Below are 21,021 nucleotides of genomic sequence, written 5' to 3'. Positions count from 1 at the left end.
AGAGAGAGAGAGAGAGAGAGAGAGACAGAGACAGAGACAGAGACAGAGACAGAGAGAGACAGAGAGAGACAGAGAGAGACAGAGAGAGACAGAGAGAGAGACCCATCCAGTGACACTTCATTGGAGAAAACTGATTTTTCCTTTGCTAGCAGGTATCGATTATAAATAGCATCTTGGTTAGGGCTGGAACTTTGTGTCTACTTCTCCCACTCAGTGTTGGGACCCCATCTGGCTTGAACTTGTGCAAGACTTGTGTGTGCTGCCATAGTGTATGAGTTCATATGTGCATCTGTCCTATTGTGTTTAGAAGACACTGTTTTCTTAAACTCGTCCATCACCTCTGGCTCTTATAATCCTCTCGCCTCCTCTTCTGCATGGATTCCTTAGCCTTGAGGGGAAGGGATCTGATGAAGACATCCTAATTAGAAATGAGTGCTCCAAGCTCTCTCACGCTCTGCACATGGTCCCGCTGTGGGTCTCTGTATTAGTTTCCATCTACTGCATGAAGAAAATTATCTGATGCGGGTTGATCCATGGGTGTAACAGAACGTTGTTAGGAATCACTTTATTACAACAGCGATTACTGGAACTAAAGTCACTTGGTTCCTAGAATTATAATAACTTGTCTTTTAGATTTTTTTCCCAGCAAAGGCAGCCATGAGGGAAGTTTATCAGTTACCTGCCATTTTTTTTTCCAGCCACCATTGACCTTGTTTCCCTAGCTGCTCCTACAAATGACCAATCACCATCCAAAAGGGGAAAATTTCAGCCTTGTTTCTCCTTGTGTTTTCTGCTTTACATCTACCTCCACCTGGAAGGAGACAGCAGCAGGCTCTGTGGTTCTAGAATAAAGCCTGTGTGGTCACTGAGTCCCTTAATCCACCGTCTGTCTGTCTGTCTGTCCCTCTGTCTGTCATCTGTCTTTTCATCAACCTTACAGGGAACATTGTCAGTAACTTTCTGAAACAACAGACTAGAATCAGAACATAACTGGACCACTTCAGTGAGCGGTCATTTTGTCCATAAGTGTGTGAAGTCTGTGATCAGAAGACTTCTCGTAACAGATGTTGGATATTGGTGTCACTGTAAGATGAGGACCCAGAGAGGATAAGTGGACTGGTGGTATGAATGGCCATGGTGACAAGATCCCCAGAAAGGCAAGTAACTCAAAGTGATGTCACTAGTTACATTAGAAAGGCCGAATGGCTGGGAGTGGGTGGGGAGGCATTGGAAGTAATATTAAAATCACAAGAAAAGACTCTGCCGGTGAAAAGATTAGTGAGAGTTGATATCTCAAATCAAAGCACAGCCTCTTTCCCAAGCCACTGGGCCAAGTCTGCTGCAAGCCAGGCAGGGCTCTCGCTTTGCCATATTAGGCCAGTGTGGGCACCTACCTTGGCTAGAGCTCTGGAGGACGCACACAGATCTTCAGGGCTCTCTCTGGAGTCTGAATGGTTTAGTATTATTCAAATAGGCCCCACTTTTCCATGATGCGGTACTAGGAAGCAAGGGGCATTCAGGTTTGTGAGTTAACAGTTTATAGGATTGCCATTATCCATAAAGCACATGTCAGTGTTTAACATAGCGCCATCAGAGGCTTAAAGGGGTGGTCTGAGGTCAAGACCAGAAAATAGAAGATGGCTTTAAAGGGAAGAAACTTAGGACCCGTATCATTAAAAGCATTGGTTACATTTTTTTTTTTTTAAGTTAGGACTTCCTCCTCTTTCATGTTTTCACTGTCAGCAGTAGGATATGTTAATGCCACAAAATACCGTTATAAACACTGTTTAGTCCCCATTTACAAGTGAAAATGGAGGTTCAGAGAGGACACATGACTTCTCTAAGGTAAACAAACAGAAAAACCCTAGTAAATAGGCCTACTAGGCAACCCCAGGCCCCTTCTCCAGCTCCCATGCTCTCTCCTTAAGCCCTCCAACACACTGACTAAGTGGCATAGAACATCTGATTAGTATTTTCTACTTTTAAAATGCATCTTTACAATTTATTCTCTGAGGATTTCATACGTATATCTGTGCATATACCACCTACTCCCCTCTCCAAATTATTTTTGATTCTTTGGGCTTAGAAAATAATAGTGTTTTGTTTGTTTGTTTGTTTTTTTAATGGAAAAATAACAAGAGGGGAACTTGGGGAAGTTGTATAGCACTAACACCTGTAGTTCAACAGCTCATTTTTATAACTCTTTCTCCAAGGTTTTCAGTAAGAATCACATACTAATGCATAATAATTATTGTCTTTTTCATACATTTTTTAAAGTCACTCATCTCTTATTTAAAAGTATGATTCATATTTGCTAAAAATGTTTCAGGTATGAACTGAGATTTGCATATCCAAACAAAACTATTATAATTTGAAATATGTATACTACCTAGCTGAGTTATAATTTAAAACCAGCTTGCCATCAGGGTGTATACCTGTAATCCTGGCACTGGAGAGCCAGAGGCCAGAAGACTGAGAGTTCAAGGCCAGACTGAAATAGACAGCAAAATTCTGTTTCAAAATTTAAGGATAAGAGATGCAGATCAATTACAACACTTGCTTAGCTTGGGCAAAGCCTTGTTAAATCAATCAATCAATCAATCAATCAATCAATCAATAGTTTCAGAAATTAAACACAAATTTAAATTCAGCTTCTAGTACATAAACAGCAACTGAAAAAACTCTAGTCTGGTTTCTCCACATAGACTCCCTAGTTCAATTCTTTGAGTCTGCTGGGTAAGGGCAGACATGCAAGAAGCACAGGATGCTGGGTAAATGCAGACATGTATAGAAGCACAGGATGCTGGGTAAAGGAAGATGTGTATAGACACACAGGATTCTGGGTAAATGCAGACATGTATAGACACACAAGATGCTGGGTAAAGGCAGACATGTATAGAAGCATGGGATTCTGGGTAAAGGTAGACATGTATAGACACACAGGATGCTGGGTAAAGGCAGACATGTATAGAAGCATGGGATGCTGGGTAAAGGCAGACATGTATAGAAGCATGGGATGCTGGGTAAAGGCAGACATGTATAGATGCACAGGGTTGGGATGAGGAGCAGCCTGCTAGCAAGTGCACAGGATCAAGAGCTGTTATGAAACTGACTCTGAGCAAGTGTGTGGCAGGCGTGACATAGGCGTGCTTACTATGAGCTTCTGAAGAAGACAAACTCCTTCAAACAAACTGACAAACTGTATTGATAGGCAGCTTGCATGCACATTCCTAAGCTTCAGAAGCAATTATCACACAGCTCAGAAAGCAGTCTAGTGAAAGAGTATTAGAAAGAGTATTTTTATCACAGTCATTGCTTAGAATCGCTGGTACCTGCAATGACAAACAGCTATTTTTTTTCATATTGACTTTTTAAGAATAATTACTTTAGTCAATCATATTTATATGGTAAAGTGTGATAATTTGATATTCATATATAGTTCATAACAATCTAATAGGATAGTTAGTATTTCCATCATCTTAAAGATTTATAAAAAAAACTTTTGATTAATGCATATGGATTAGCAGAACACAGTGTAATATTTCAGTACATGTGTACTGTGTGTACTTATGTTTTGGGGCAATCAGTCTTTCTATCTCTGTGCCATTGTGTTTGGAGATTTTCAGCTACAACCAGTTTTAGTAAGATATATGATAGATTATGTGAATCATAGCTTCAGAAACTGGAACTCTGTGTTTCCATTAGCTGTGGCTTTTGGTTTGCTGTGTTTGGGTTTTATGGATGGGTTACTGTTGCTGGTGTTTGTTTGGTGAGGTTCTGGAATGCATGTGTTTGCAAGTGTAGGTGTGCTGCACGCATATGCGTGTGTGTGCATGCGTACTGCGAACATGTGTGAGGCAATATCAAGCAGGATAGTCTCAGATTGCTCCCATACTTCTCATGTGTTAGGATCACAGGCTTCTGCCATGCAAACTCAGTTGGACTATGTGCTGGTGCTTAGCATCCAGCCTTCCTCTATGCTCCTTCCTCTGCATCCTTCCTAATGCATACATTTCTCTGTGAAGACCACCCCCATTGTCAGTTTGGTACTCAACTGCCTTGGGGAGCCATACGCTGTTTGGGGGTCCACTGTCACCACTTAGGGAATGGCTATTCTCTTAGGAAGTGTCCTATTTTATCTTTGGGGGCAGTTCTCAGCTTGGGGAAAAGTGGTTCATGTCTTTGCAGCAGTATGAGGTGGGAGAGCAAAACTCAAACTCAAGCCTGATTTGAATTACAGAACAGGAGTGGGAACCCACCGACGGAGATTTGTCTTTGGCAGCAGGCAGATGTACATTCCCTGGAAATGATTCTTGCAGGTCTAGGACTCTGGGGACCATAGGCCAGCAATGGAAAGTGGTGGCTCTTCATCCAGCCGCCCTTTACCAGCCTGTCAGAGCTGAGTGGGATGGAAGTGGTGGGTACATAAGGAACACTATGCTGGCAGCAGCTGTCACAAAGTCCTCTGAGCCTGCCAGAGATGACGGCAAGGAACAATCCCATAATTCTGAACAAATTATGGAAAGGGACAGCTTGTGAAAACTTACATGAAATTTGGAAAGACTGGGGGCTGTATTGTTCTTAGTCATAAACCATTCTCTTAAGTTAATGTCCAAGGAACTGGTGCCAAGTAAAGACCCTGGCAGATGGACTGTATTGAATGAGAAAGAAAAATATGATGATAGTTTATGGCCCCATTCAACCAGGCCACAAGTGGTTTAGAGAGCTTTCTTTTACAGTGTTATTTTTCTGATTATACAGATAATAAAATCATTACAGGAATCATAGAAAATATAAAAGAAACAATAATCACTCACTGTGTATTTCTCAGAATCAGGAACGATTAACACGGTAGTGTAATATCCATTTTAAAACCTGGCCCTTTTCCCTTACACATGCTTCTCTGTTGTTAATTATTCTATGGGAACACATTTAATGCATGCATGTTATTTCATTGTATACATTTGGCATCTATCATCATTATTTGTTCATGCTGTGCTAGCCATATCACTGGAGTTTTATATTTTCATTTTTATGAAAAAAATAAATAATCGTGACAAACATTGTTGAGGAAAAGTTCCTGCATATTTATTTCTGAATGTTTCTTCAGCAGAGTTCAGATCATAGGGCTGCTGGGGTCTGCCACAAACCTCTAGGACATCAGTTTACAGTTCCTGGTTCCTTCCGTGACAGAGATTTACCAGTCAGGGGCTCTCCGGCTACCTCCACTTAGGTTTTCTAGATTCTCCTGTTTCTGACAGGCCAAAAACAGCAAAGTTTTTGTTGCTAATTGCTTGGAATGATTGTGGAATTAAAAAGTCTGTCTATTCTCCCTGGAATCTCCTGAATGGAACAATGTGGATCTCCAGACAGGATCAGGGGCTGGCAAAAAAGGGTGTGAAGGAGGGATGAGAGAAGGATGGGGAGAGGGGAGGGAGGCAAGGGAGGGAAGGGGGAAGGGAGGTGACTTAGTTAGGGTTTTACTGCTGTGAAGAGACATCATGACCAAGGAAACTCTTGTAAAGAACAACATTTAATTGGGGCTGGCTTACAGGTTCAGAGGTTCAGTCCATTATCATCAAGGCAGGAACATGGCAGCATCCAGGTAGGCATGGAGCAGGAGGAGCTGAGAGTTCTACATCTTCATCAGAAGGCTGCTAGCAGAGTACTGGCATCCAGGTAGCTAGGACTGGGGTATTAAAGTCCACACCCACAGTGACACCTACTCCAACAAAGCCACACCTACTCCAGTGGGGCCACACCTCCTAATAGTGCCACCCTCTGACCCAAGCATATACAAACCATCACAGGAGGTGAGAGAGGGAAGGAGAGAAGGGAGGTGAGGGAGGGAAAGAAGAAGGGAGAGGAGGGAGAGAAATAGGAAGGGAAAGGAGGGAGGGAAGGGGAAGGGAGAGGAGTAACTTTGGACCAGCTCCCTGAGCAGAGGAGCTGGAGTGACGGAGTTCAGCGATGCAGCCATTTATTGAATTGCTCCTTGCTAAAGCTCAGAGGAGCTTCCACTCGCAGAACCACACCCCTTTGCCAAGGGTGTGACACACCCTGATCTACTAAGAGTGCTTATCTTGGCAGTCCCTCCTGACTGCTCTGTGTGTCCATTTCTTTTTTTCCCAGATAGGGTAAGGATGGCGACAGACTAACAATTCCACCCAAGTCTAGGTTAGTGGAATGATAAGTTTATTGGGGTTGCTTACAGGTGCGTGTGAGTGACCCCCAAATAGCTGCATCACCAAAGAGATGATGACTTCTTTATGGCTGAATATGCAGGGGTCTCCCTTCAGCTAACCTTCTGCCCTCTAGCACCTCCTGAGACCACCATATGCAATCAGGGCTGAATGCCATGCATCTGGGAGGGAGATGTAAGAGGGGCTGGCTGAGATCTCAGTCGAGGACCTTGAGGATCTCTTGCAGCTGCTCACTCACAAATGCTCTGACTAGGATGGTAATGGTTGCTGGGCTCAGAGGGCAGTTCCCCACAGTGCTGGCCTTTGTCTTATATCCAATCTGTTGTCACAAGCACAGTGATAGCCTGATTCTGTGCATTACTGTAGTGAATGACAAACCTGGGGATCTTAGGAGCTCTAAAATGTAAGGCCAGTCTGAAATGCAGGTGGCCTGGGAGTCCCCTCAAGTGTGGCTGGCATCTGGAATGAAGGAAGTCCTGTGAAGAATGGAGCCTTTACCTTGTACCTCTGACATGCGCTGTCATACTGTAGCAGTCCTTTTGAGAGGGGCACAGAAGAATTTGTGATAAATAACACTGCTTTGGTAAGGATCCTTGGTGTTAACCAGTGGCAGTAGGCCCAAACAAACAAGCAAACACCCTCTAAGAGAACCTGTGCTGGACTCCTTAGCTATAGTAGGAATGAAAATCCAGAGTGAGTTCTAGAGTCAGAAAGCCCAGAGACCAGAGGAGCCCAGAGACCTGATGACTGGAAGTGATGACACTATTAACCCACTATTTAAGGTTTGCATGTGCTATACCTACGTATGTACAAAGATTAACACTATGCTGAAAGGCTGCCCGCCTGCCTCACCACTGGGATTCCAGAGTGCCATTCAGGGAAGGCAGAACTCAGTCCAAGATAGGGGGTCCCAGCTCAAGTTTCCCCAGATGAGAAACAGCAGGGTGTGGGAGCTGGGGCAGACTCTGTGGTTCTCAATCTCCTATGTACACAGATGCTTCTGGGGACCACGAGGAGTTGAGAACAGTGGTTCTCAGGTCCAGGCTTCTACCTGCCAGTCAGGAAGGGAACGACTGAGCCAGGGGCAGGACAGGAATTCAGTCTGGTTCCAAGTGAGTGCCAAGAGAACAGAGGGGCTTAAAGAGAGAAGGCTTTCTCTGGGTTCCTCTGCAGAAATCCTTGATGAAGAAGATGAGATGGTCCTTGCTTGTCCAAACTGCTTTATTTATGGAGGGTGTAAATGCATATATCTTACTTAGGGTGAACCTGAGCTGCAGGAAGGGCTGCCCAGGAAGGGAAGCACATTTTCTAAACACTTGGGGGCCTATCTAGATACCTCATTAGCATGGAGAACACTAGATGCTATGTGACCAGCTGTCATGGCCCTCTCAGTGGGTTGTCATGGTTACATGTTCCAGGCTAGGTAGAGCCTAGCTGGGAACTGGTTCAAATGCCTGCCATTCTCAATTATGAGGTTTGCCAGAGTTTTCCAACCAGATTCAACCATACCAGTTCTTCTGTCTGGTGGCATGGTTCATTTTCCCCACACTATGCTAGGATATGAAAGAAGCCCATGGAGAATGATGACCTTGCCCCTACCATTCAAAGGTGTTGGTGTGAGCCACAGCTGTTCGCTGTGCTCTCTGGGCTAGGCTCCCACTTGAGTATAATGCTGAGAAATGCAGTTTCCAGCCTCACAACAGGCTCACTGAATCAGAACCTGCACTTGTATAAACTTCTCCAAAGATTCTCGGTGCATCAAGCTTTGAGAAACATTGAACCAGAAAATATCCCTCCCACCCCAAATAATAGAATATGAAATATCAAAAGAAACCCGCCAGCTGTTTATTTAAAAAAATTAAAAGAAATGTTCCCTTAGGAACATTTTATTAATTCCTCTTAGGGAATTAATAAAAGACAGTTTATTTTCTCCTGATAATTATAAGCAGGATGCATTCATTTGAATGAAAAATGTGGGACCCTTGGGAGCTATTGCCACCTATGCTGGGTTTGCAGTTGGGATGAGGCGAGTGGTCATCCCTGTCTACCTGTTCAGGAGCAGGTTTCATGTTTTGCTCAGCGTCATCATATCCCTTTCTGTCATCCCAACTCTAAGGAGATGCTGCTATTAAAAATTACCAAGCACCTGGACATCTCATATGGTGTGCTGAAGTGGGCCAGAAGGGGGACAGAGTGCCTGACCAGCTTAGAGGAAGAGAGAGACCCTGCAACTAGAGCTGACTACGCCTGTGGTTCCCAGGCACCTCTGTTGGCCCCTTGCACAGTTAGACTCTGGTATTCCAAAAACAGTTCACAGAGATGAAAACAAGGGAAACGTTGAGCAGGATGTTAGCATCCATTGCTTTCAAAATTAAAAAACCTTTGTTAGTTGTCTTAGGGTTATGAAATTAATTCTTACTGGAGCCAGAATGGCCAAGATCAATGAATCAAATGACAGCTCATGCTGCCAAGCATATGTAGAAAGGAGAATGAGTGTTCATTGATGGTGAGGATGCAAACTTACACAGCCACCGTGGAAATCAGTATGATGGTGCCCAAGGAAGCTAGGAATAGATCTGTCTCAAGGTCCAGTCAGACCTCTTTTAAGCATACACCCAAGGACTCTACATCCATGTTACACATCTAGAGACACATGTCCACGTTCACTGCTGCTCTATTCATAACAGACAGACTGTGGACACAGACTAGATGTCCTCAGCTGATGAACAGATAATGAAAATGTGGGACATTTACATAATGAAATATTATTCAGCTGTTAAGAGAAATGAAATTATGAAATTCACAAGTAAATGGGTGGATCTGGAAGAAATTAGCCTGAGTGAGGTAACACATATCCCCAAAGACAAATATTTTGTTTTCTTTTATATATGGATTTTACCTCTTTAGCTTTTAATGCCTGCTTATAAGCTAAATAATCACAATAGTTAGGTACCTAGTAAAGGAATAGGGGAAAAGATAGGATCTCCCAAGAGAGGAGAAATATAGTGTTATGACAAGACAAAGGGAAACTAGAATGTTAGTGGCTTTTAAAAAGAGCATCACAATTTTTCTCTTAACCCAGATAGATCCCAAATAGTTGAGACTGGACTATTATTTTATTTAACAAGCTATAAGGGCACCACAACTGAGCAGTGTCACTTGATTTTTAATTCTCTAAACTAATCTGGCTACGTCTCAGCCAAAATCCCCACGATACTGGCATTTTAGTACTGATCTGGCTCTCTGGACTCCAGATGTTTTCCCACGGTGTCTCCTGGACTATCCCTGTGGGTAATCCCCACTTTCTCCCTCTCCTTCCCCATCTCCTGGCTGGGAGGAAGTCCAGACCTATTCTTTCCCCTGCTCAGTCACTGGCTGATCAGCTAGCTTTATTGACCAATCAGGGAATAATTGAGGAGCAATGTTTACAGTTGTTTACAACATTGAGAGGGGAGATTCTTAGAGTAAGGGTTGAAATCAGATATGGGGGCACAGAAACCAGCATTTGAATAATACATGGATAATTTTTTACACAAGGCACAATAACATTATGCCTACACTAGAACAGAAGAATTAAATAAGACAATAGGAGGGAAGGAGAAAGGAGAAAGTATGAGGAGGGAGAACTAACACTGACAACCATTTGAGAAACCGCATGGAAACCTAATACTATAGAAATGTGTGTGTGTGTGTGTGTGTGTGTGTGTGTGTGTGTGTGTGTAATGCAAATGGAATAATCAGATAAGGAAAGACAATACCCCAACCAGATATCTTATGTTACCAACTAAAACCTTCAGTATCAGCAGTGGGCTATATCTTGTTGAGTCATTGGCTTAAAGACCCTTATGGAACTCCCAAATACCATAGGCTATTTCCAAGGCTATTGTTTATCTGATAGTAATGTCCTATGGGTAAAGACAACACTTGATATCATTTCATCGACTACAAAGAAGTTGAGCTGATATCTAACTAGAAGCCTTAGTCCTGCTGACTGGTGTTCAAGGTCGTAGACAGTACTCTGGATGCACCTGAAAAAGTAATTACCAGTATCATCCAGCTATGAACTCTGTGACCTACAATAGCAAGCTGCCAGCAAGATAGACTGGTATAATGTCGGCACAAATGTTATGGGTGTAACCAACCATTTTCTAATTGGATTTAAGGCCCACTCCATGCAATGAAACCAATACATGACACTGCTAAAGTAACCAAGAACCTGAGATGAGATAGGCCCTGAGCCTAGGGAAAAACTCACAATTATTATTCTGCTAAAGGAACATAATAATAAAATGACTATGTATGACGTATTGCTATACCCATGTATTCATGCCTCACGCAGTCCCAGAAACATCTGGGAAGTTTCTTGCAGTGGATAGAAATTAACAGAGACCCACAACTGGACAATGTGCAGAGAATGAGAGATTTTTGGATCGCTTGGTTCTAATTGGGTGTTTTCAACAAGCCCCTCCCCCTCAAGGCTTAGGGATCTATGCAGAAAAAGAGGTAGGAAGATGGAAAGAGCTAGAGGTGATGAATGAGTTTTCCAGACACAATAGGGCTGATGCACATATGAACTCACAGGGAGTATGCTCTCCCCAGCAACAAGTCCTGCACTGGTTCAAGCTAGATGAGGTCCCAGCACTCAGAAGAAGTAGATACAAAGTCTCACCCCCAACTAGAAAGTTCTGTGCAATCCATACCTGTTAGCAAAGGGGGAACTCAGTGTTTTTCAGAGGAGTCTCTCAATGGGTGTACCCACCACACTCCAGCAGTAGCTGGCCAACACAAAATGAATTCAATCAACTTTTTGTGTACCTTTGTGTTTCATTTTGCCTTGTTTTGGCTTTTTTTTTTTTTGTCTTGCGGGTCTTTGTTACTTGATTTGATTTTCATTTTTGTGGTTTTTTTTGTAGGGGTGTGTGTGTGTTTCTTATTTTTGTTTTTGTTTCATGTTTTGTTTTTATTTTTAAAAGAGAGAGAAAGAGAAAAAGGGATTCAAGTTGGGTGTATAGGGAGGTTGGGAAGATCTGGGAAGAACTGGGAGAGAGGAAACATGATGAAAATATATCATATAAAATTATCTTTCAAAAAACCATTAAGTACAGTCTCCCTAAGTCAGAGTTAGTATCTGACTTGAAATACTCGAGAGGGCAGTTCTTTTGTCAGTATTCTGGGTGATTTCTTGGTTCTTATCATAGTTTACTGCCTTGAGGGATGCTGTTTCTACGTACTCTACCAGTCAGATTAGAAAATGGTGCATATGTTCAGGTCAGGAGAGCTGGGCTGATAATTCCATTAATGGTTGGTACAGGGACCACTGCATTTCTGCAGGTTCATGGTGGGGATCCTGAGCATGAAAAATTGGCAAAAGCAAAGCAGGAGAGTCTGGGATTTACAGGTAACTAGGCCCTAAGTGGCCAGCTCACTACAGGAGGGACAAGAGACCCCTGTGTAGTCTGGACCACCCATTGAACAATCCTTACTCCTGTACCCAGAGAAAAACGATTCCTGTTGCATAGAGTAAGTCATGTATGCTTCTTACCCCTGCCTCTGTCACAAGCACAGGTCACATAACCAGGCTTTTACATTAAGTAAATCCCGTTGGAAAGTAAGATAGGCTCCCAGCTACTACCAAACCAAGAACTCGGAATGTTGTAGACAGCGTCCAAACCAGCAGCTGAGATGACCCTGCTCAGCTGTGACTTTATGTTCCAACTGGTATATTCACAAAGTGTCTTGATTTGTAATTTCGGCACTGCCATCTCTTACAGCTTCCTTTTCACTTTTGACACACACATGCACACCACACCACACACACACACACACACACACACACACACACACACACACACACACACCCTAGAGTCTACATATGAGAGAAAACTCATTATTGATCTTCCTGGGTCTGACTTATTTGGTATAACATAATGATCTCCAGTTCCATCCATTTTTCTGAAGTGCCATGATTTTATTTTTCTTCACAGCTGCATAAAATTCCATTGTGTATACATATCACATTTCTCTTATGTCCCTATCCGTTCATCTGTTGATAAGCGCCTAGGTAGACTGCATTTCTCAGGTCCTGTGAATAGTACAATAGTCAACATGGATATGCAAATATTTCTATGTATACCGACCTGGAATCGGCAGGGTGCATACCCAAGAGTGGGACAGCTGGGTCACATGACAATTGTGGTTTTAGTGTTTGAGGAAAACTACACATTAGCTTTTAGAGGCTACCCAGTTTACATTTCTACCGACATTACATAAGAGTCACATTTCCTCCACATTTTAGACTGTTTCATTCTATTTCTGAACAGAACATATTCTTCAAATTTCTTTCTCTATTGTCATAAAATTTTCATAGTCCAGTCTTTCACATCCTTGATTGGCTTTATTCCTCACTATTTAATTTTATTATTGTTTGAAGTGATTGTGAATGAGATTTCTACCTCCAGAGCCCAATTTCTTTCTCAGCAGTTTGATGTTGGCATACAGAAAGGTTATTCTGGGTCTGTGAAATGATTTTGGATTCTGCTACTTTATTGGGCATGTTGGGAAGAGTTTTCTGATGGGGTTGGTGGGATCTGTAAGTTCTCGTGCCATCTGAAAATCAGGGTATTTTGACCTTTGGAGACTAATATGTCTCATTTACAGTTTCTCCCATTCCACAGGAACTGTTACACTTCCTTGATTGGCTGGGTAGAGATTTTGAGTTACATATAGTCCCCCTTTCATTGCTTGCTTTGCTTTCTGTCCTTGGGATCATATTTAAAAAGTTCGTTTCTTTTAGTTTGGGGAGACAGGATCTCAGTACATAGTTCACACAGACTCCAAATTTATAATCTTGCTGGCTCAGCCTCCCAAGTGCTGGGATTACAGCTGTGCATGACACACTCATCCTCCAATTTCAAGGAGCTTTGCTTCCATATTTTCTGGTAGAAATTTTATAGATTCTTATGGTTAAGCCTTTAAGTCCATTTTGGGTTAATTTTTTAGAAGCTGTATAAAATGTTGGTCTAATTTTATTCACTATATTTGTAAACTGGATATCCAGTCTGCCTAGCAACATTTATTAACTAGAATATCCTTTCTGAAATTTCAAGGCTGACCCATTAATCCGTGTTGCTTTTTGTACCAAAAGTATACTGTTTTGGTTGCTACAGTTTTGTAAAATAGTTACATCGAGAGTTATTGTTTCTCTTGCTTTGTACTTCTTCCTCAAAATCGCTTGTATTGTTGAGGATTCTTTGTGGCTCTTCATGAAGATGCCCCATTACTTTATGGATACCACATTACTGTGGGAAATGCTCTGGGGATTTTTATAGGAATTATAATAAATCTGTACAATAAGCACTATCTATCTGTGGGTCATATTCATCCAAGCATTGATTTAAATAGTTCCTGGATAGTGCCAGCTGAACATGGGCTTTTTCCCTTGCCATTATACCTTAATCAATACAGAACAAATAGCATCTACTTACATTGAATAACATGTTATAATTAAGCTAATGATATAAAGAATATGGAGGATGCTTGTTATATTTACATACCATTTTATATAGGTGACTGTGCACCTACAGATTTTGGCATCCTGGAACCAGTCCTCCTTAGATGATCAAAGAATAACTCTACATCTTTGGGTAGCATGTTACTTTTAACACAATTTTTTTCATTTGGCCTAATTCTGCCAATTCTAAGAAAAGCGGGCACTGGGAGGAGGTATGTGGGGTGATGCTGGACCTCAGAGAAGCTGCCCTGAGATTTGTCCTCCTGGCCATGGCACCAAGCAGGCCTAAGTTGAACACTGCTGAGCTGGTGTGCTCCAAGATGTTAGTCCCCTTAATCAGATCCTCAAGGGGGACTCTGCGCATGCTCAAGGCTGGGCCCAGCCTCAGAGAAAACCACGCTTCCCTCTAAACACAGCTGTCATCCCGACCCACAATCTCAAAGTTGTCACCAGCAAAAATTGAGCTTGAATTAACATTGACTTTGGAACCCATGCTTGGTGCCAAGTGTTGTTGACAGCATCGGCGACATCACTACGGGAACTAGCTTCTATGTTGGGATTGGCTCTGAGGTCCTCTCTGCCTGGAGCCTCTACCTGGGGGTTCTTTCTCCTTCTTCTGGATTCTTGCCAGCCATTGCTTTGGCTACATCTAGTGATGCTGTCTTTTCCTAATGCAGGTCCTCTGACTCGGGCCCAAAGTCATCTTTGTCTGTACTCTGCTCTCTTGGCATGAATTTGGCTTCAGTCCCTTGGTCAGACAGGCAGTCCTACAGCCAAGTATCCTTCAGTTCTCAGAACATGCAGCCGTGGTCCCCCACCATGCCCTCACTCCTCCATGACTCCAGTTACAGAGTCTCCCTGCATCAAGGCTGTAATATCTTACCCACTCCATTTTAACTGATCAAACACATTTTCCTGATGTAAAGAAATGTATCAATTTTGGCTATTTTCACTATACACAGAGGAACAAAGAAACAGCAGGCAAAACTCTCACATAAATCCATGAACACAAAATGGATAAAGTGTGGCCTTTGTGTTCATCAGAGGAGAAAGCCTGTCTGGAAGGGCAGAAAGCAAATGCTACCTTTAGTGTCACTGTCTTAGGCTGTGAGGACCAGGTTTGAGGTGCCCTCTTAGGGCAAAAAAAAAGTAACAGAATTCTTGGTGACATTCCCAGATATATTTAAACAACCAAATTGAAAAGAACAAAACAAAACAAAACACCTAATAAGAAGCAAAATGTAACCCTAGTCAGACACAAGTTATCCCTCCCATTCTCTCATACCCCCTCTCTCAATCCTGCCACCCCTTCCCCCTTCCTCCCCCTTCCTCTCCCTTCCTCTCTCTTTCTGCAGACACAGATTGCTAGCTCCCTGGAGGGGGCGGGGGAAGTGAGACCTGGCTTCCACTTGCCTCTTCTGAGGCAAAGAATGACCAAACTGGCAAGTGAGAGCCACGTTCCTGGGCACATTGGCAGAGGAAACACTTGGAAAACAAACCATGGGCACTAAGAAAGGAAAAGATAATTACCTCGTTTTGGGTGGTATTTGTGGTGACCCGAGAGGGCTGGACTTGGGCTGCCAACAAACACTCAAAGGAACCATCTTGTGGAAGGTTGTCCCAAGAACTCCTTGCTTGGTCAAATTTTTCCTCTTTTTGTTTGGTGTGATTATGGTGGCTTCCCTGTGCCATACCAGTTTTTTATGTGTGGGTTCAAAGATCTGGAAGTCAGCTTGATCTCACCCTTACCTTCTGCTATTTGGCATCAACTTTCCTAATGCATCAAGCATGGTATTAGCTTGTTCTTCAGAACAATTGAAAAGACAGTGATAGGGTGAGTGAAATTAGACCAAGCGCTTCAGGAAGGGCTTAGTCAAAGCTGCTCCCAAGCCGTGCTCGAGGCTCTCCTGGTTACCGCTGATACCAGAATGATGATGGTGACTGGCTGATCAGAGAGAATACGTTTTCCTCTGAAACATGTGTCTTGGACTGTCCACAGTCACTTGTCAAAAGATCATTCCCAGCATTCCATAGTTAACGAGGAACTGTGTTTTGAAACAGTGGCCTAACATTGAAAGGGACCATATTAGGTGCTGGATCTAAGAGTGTTCAGAATATCATTCCTGTGGCCAAACTGATTTAATAACAGGAGGAGATGGCGTGAAGCATCATGGGTTAGGTTGCATTTACAAGCTGAACTGGCTGCGAAAGAGAGGAACATCAGGCTGTTAAGATGCATGATAAGACCAGTGTGTCTATATGCTGTCAAAAGACTTTCCTACAGGGTGACATCTGAGATGGGACAGATGAGGGGGAGCTATACAAACAGGCAGGGTGGAGTAAAAAGAAAACTCCATAACACATAATATAGCTGAGAGCATTGACAAACTCAAGGAATTACAAACATCTAGAGTGTTAACAGCAGTGAGGCAGGGTTAAGCTCAGGTTGGACATTGTCATAGTACAGTCCTCTGGCCCATTCCCCCAAAATCTTATTCATATCATGAGAAGAATAGCCTTCAAGATCCCTGTGGAGGGAATTGATCAGGAAACACAGCTGGTCCCTGATGTCTAGGAAGTGTGAGAGCACAGCTGCCATCCAACATGGGGCATTGGAATGTGGCACACACAGAGACAACCTCTGACTGGGTTAGCACCTTGATCAACTAGGGTTGTGTGCCATTGGGTTGCATGGCCTCTGTTAACATGGCAGAGATCACACACCTGGTAATTATGCCCATAACCGTTCATGCAAACCTCTTGAAATGTACACAAGCCAACCTGGGCTGTACTCACATAAACTTTGGTTATCTACCAGAGTAGCCATTGCATATTTGTCTTTCTTCTTGGGTATTCTCAATATAATGGTTTGTTTGTTTGTTTGAATTCTGGTTTAATGAGTGGATTCATACATGATTGCAGGCCTTAAGTGCATGGAGAGCTGGAACTGGGGAAAGCTCAGAAAGGGAAGCTGAGGAAATAAGAATTGAGAAAAAGAGAGAAGAAAGGGGTGTGGTGGGAGAAAAGGGAGGCTTCTCACATAAAATGATTGCTGTTGTTTCCACAGGCCTTATGTGGTTCTGCTTAAGGCTGAGCCTGGGAGGTGTGAGTTGAGTTGAGGGGCTTCTCACAAGGACTGCTTGTTGCAGGCAACCATACCCTTGAGCCGGCCCTGGCTTGATGCTGGGACTCTGGTTAGGGGGACCACCAGCCGTGATTTCACAGCCTCAACAAGAACCTGCCTCTTTGGAGTCTGAGATTAGAAGCTGGTTAATTGTCATTTAGCATAGTTTGTATCATAACTAAATATTATCTTGTACTAATTATACTCATTATATTAGAATTAAAGTGCCGCATTAAAATCTTTTGAGAAATTACCCAAAACCTGGAAATAAGGCGAAAGAGTGACGACTTTTCTTTCAGGGCCCTCCTAGAGCTTCATCTGACTGCTGTGCCAAGGACTCTGTGTGGAAATGAAACGTTGCTCCACTTGGTGATGGTGCATGACCCAGTCTCCACGAAGGACATGCTGTCCTGTCTACATGGTCACACAGTTATGTGTCTGCTCTGGGTAGCATTTTACCGCCACTGAACATCATAAACCTGGAGAATTTGACCCCCTGTTAAACCTCTCTGAGGAAATCTGCCTTTTTTCTATTAGGCTTTGTTTCTAATTGGGGACTTGATGTTGACTTTAATTATTATTTGGACAAGTTACTGAGCTAAAAAGAACCTGTTTCCTGTCCAACCATAATTTGGGGGATGAAATCATCCCTAAGACATACTATTTACTTGAATCTCTTTATAGGGATGCCACAGGGACACAAGACAGGGCAAATGTCTTTTTATATGCAAAAAAGAACTGAAATACAGCATATCTCTCTACCTTCCCATTTGCCTGGAACTGACTGGTCCCAGCTGGTGTATGTGAAGCATTCATTTGAAGAGAGCAGTGATTTCTCTCAGGTGCAAGCAGGAGTCAGGAGCAAAATTTAATTTGAGCCCACTTATTTCCATCACCTTGACTAATGTAGAGAATGAATTGTGTGTGAACTGGCCATTGGCTTAGGGGTTCTGGGGACAACCTGCACCCTGGACTATGATACCAAAATTTCTGACAGCAAATAAATGCCATGACTTTTGTGCAAAATCCAGCCAGTCACATGGGTTGTCTGGTACTGCTGTGGAGGGCTTACCTGGACCATTGCTGATTTCAGAGAATTTTTTTTTTGGGGGGGGGTGTATCATGCTTATGATGATGATTGAAAAATGATAATTTTAGTCCCCCTATAATTAAACTGACCAGATATTTCAGTATGATTTGGCCAAAATTACAGCATGGCCATAACCTGTCTGGGTGTAGTTCCTTATTACAAACTGAGAGTGAAAGTACTGTAGACTCTCTATGTCCTGCTCAAAATTCCTAGGTTGAAACCCAACCCTTAGTCTGATGATATTAGGTGGTGCTAGAGCTCGTGGATAGAGATCATGGAGTGATAGCCTTCCAAATGGGATTAGTGCTTAAAAGAGAGCATTTTCTACTTTTTGTCCTGTGAGGACATAGAAAGGTGCCCTGTGTGAACCTGACCACACACCATATATGCTGCCAACATAGTCAACTCCCCAGTCTATGTTACAGTGAAAAGAAATTTCTATTTTATAAACCACCTGGTCTGTGGTATTTTGTTATAGTAAGCCAAGCAGTCCAAGGCAGATCCCCCCTTGCACTCCTCCAATGAGACCCAGGAAGAAGCATGAAGGCTAACACTAAACAATCGAGCTGGAAAACCACTACAAAAGTTCCTACTTACGGAGAAAGAGGAAAGAGCATTCAGTACCCACTGATCCACAGCAGTGACAAGGCCAGCACAGACAAGCCTTAGTCTCGGGTGCACTTCCTTGGTCAGCTAAAGTGGATGCTGGGGACACACCATTTTTGGAAGTAGCAGAACTTCTGCAGAACTTCCATTAAGGTCCATGTACCAGAAACAAGGCCTGCTATAATCTTCCCCAGACATTTTTAGTCTTTGCTTCCCAAGCCTTCCATTCACTGGAGTATTCTGTGATTAGTTGTTCTCTGTATTTGGACCAGTTGTGGCTGCCTGTGATGGCTGCATGTGCTTCAAAGAGGAGCTTCTCTGCTGAGAGTGAACTACACTCATCTGTGGGTATAAGAATAAGTATTTGAATCCAGTTAGGAATTCTGCTGGTCCAGTGAAGTGGTGGTAGTACATACTCCTCTAAGACCTATGACTTCAGGAGCTCCAGGTAGTTGGCTATATTTTCAATACTAGGTATGAGTTCCCACCTGTTATCAGGTCAATTAGATAGCTGTTGGTTACCACCAAGATATGAGTGCCACCATCACGCTTTAGGAGTATCTTGCAGGGCTGGCCATTGTTGGGGTCCGTATTGTCACGGCTGGGTAGGACTATTGATTACTTATCTCCTTTGGCAGCCTGCATAGCACCTTCTGATGTTATGAAAGCTAGTTCCCAGGGAGGAGACTTTCAACCATGTCTGAAGTACATGGTACCTCCAGTCCACGGTGTCTACAGCAATAAGAGACAACCAACGGCCACAGCATTAGGAGCTTATACCATTTGGGGAGTCTCTTGAGCTCCTTAACCAACAACTCAGAAAAAGGTTTCACACGCCTGGTTCTGGGTTTCTTGTTAGATGATTTGTGACTCTTTCTGGGAACAGTCAGCCCAAGAGGCATATGTCATAACTTCATTTACTGTCTATCTATCTATCTATCTATCTATCTATCTATCTATCTATCTATCTATCTATCTATCTATCATCTATCTATCTATCTATCTATCTATGTATAATTATACTTATAGTTACTATATATAATTCCATGTTAACACATAATAATGTTCCCATAAAGCTCTTCAAACATCCCTAGTGTTCTTTATTTCTCCTCCCTTTGTATCCTTCTGTATTGATGCCCTTCCCTCCCAGTTAAAGCTCCTTTTCTACTCCTCACTGTCCCTGCCTCCATTACTAGCATCCTGTTATTCCACTCATTTGTGACACAGTTATAGCTTTTAAAACATGGCCGCATCCCAGTTCTGGTTACTGTTACTTTGGCTAGTATACACTGTAGTAACCAAAAGAATCAAATATGTAATGGTTCAACTCTTAGACACTTATTTCCAAGTGACAAAGTAGTTCAAGGATATTTTAGATTAGGAGGGAGGTGTGTGTGTGTGTGTGTGTGTGTGTGTGTGTGTGTGTGTGTATACATGCTTTTCACAGTCTTTTTAGTGACCAGTGTTTCACATGTGGCCATCATGCTTGTCGGGATGGGTAGATGGGTTGGGGCATCACTGTCTCAGTTCAGTTAAAAGAAGATCCCATAAGGGAGGTTTTGATGGACAGATCTGGAGGTGGTAGACAGCAATGAAACTCATTCTCCACTAGCCAGAATTAGTCACATGGCCATAATAATAGCCAGGGAAATCTGGAAGCATAGTCTACCTGTGCACTGAAGAAGAAGTGGACTGTTGTGAACAATGAGCTGTTTCTGCTCTGTGCACATTTCTGAGAAAGCACAGCCTAATGTGTGGGGATTCCAGCTGCACAAGCTTGTGCAGAGGAGAAAGTGCGACGGAGTTAGGGGAAAACACTTGGAAATGAAATGCATGGCTGAAACAGCTGATGGCTGGTGCATTGTAATATAGCCGAGCAGGGGAACTGTCTCCATATGAACCACATAACTATTTCTCTGCTTTAGATTATTCCTTTATAGGAAAAAGCACCTCGCCATCATCAGAAATAACCCCGCACAATTGTTTACACTCACCCATGCACACTTTATACATATAAGAGAATTTCTTGCTGTCCTGACAGGGTGAGGTTTACACTGACATTGAGAGATGTGTCAGCCTTTTGCAAGACAGCTTTGACAGTAATTTGACAGTTAAGTCACTGGCAGATACTCTGTCTACCTTAAGAATATGGGTAAGGAAAATGAGCAGCATGGCCCACATCTCTCCCATGCCTCTTAACAGAGAGACTCATGACAGAATCCAACTCCATAGGGAGCTGGTTTCAGTGAGTCTGGGGATCAGTGTACCCCAGTGCTCTCAGTTCTAAGATGGGTCCAGGAAATACAGAGATGGAGGGATGTCTTCTATTAGATTTGGGGGGGGGGGTGGATTTAAAAAATAAGATGTGTTATATGGTTACTCTTGCTGTGATGAACACCATAACCAAAACAACTTGGGGGAGGAGAGGACTTTTTCTTTCACCATTCTGTAAAAGTAGTGAGATCAGAAACTCAAGCAGGGCAGGAAC

Source organism: Mus pahari, chromosome 3 (assembly GCF_900095145.1).
Source record: "Mus pahari chromosome 3, PAHARI_EIJ_v1.1, whole genome shotgun sequence".
NCBI lineage: Eukaryota > Metazoa > Chordata > Mammalia > Rodentia > Muridae > Mus > Mus pahari.
Note: the sequence above shows the minus strand (reverse complement) of the source record.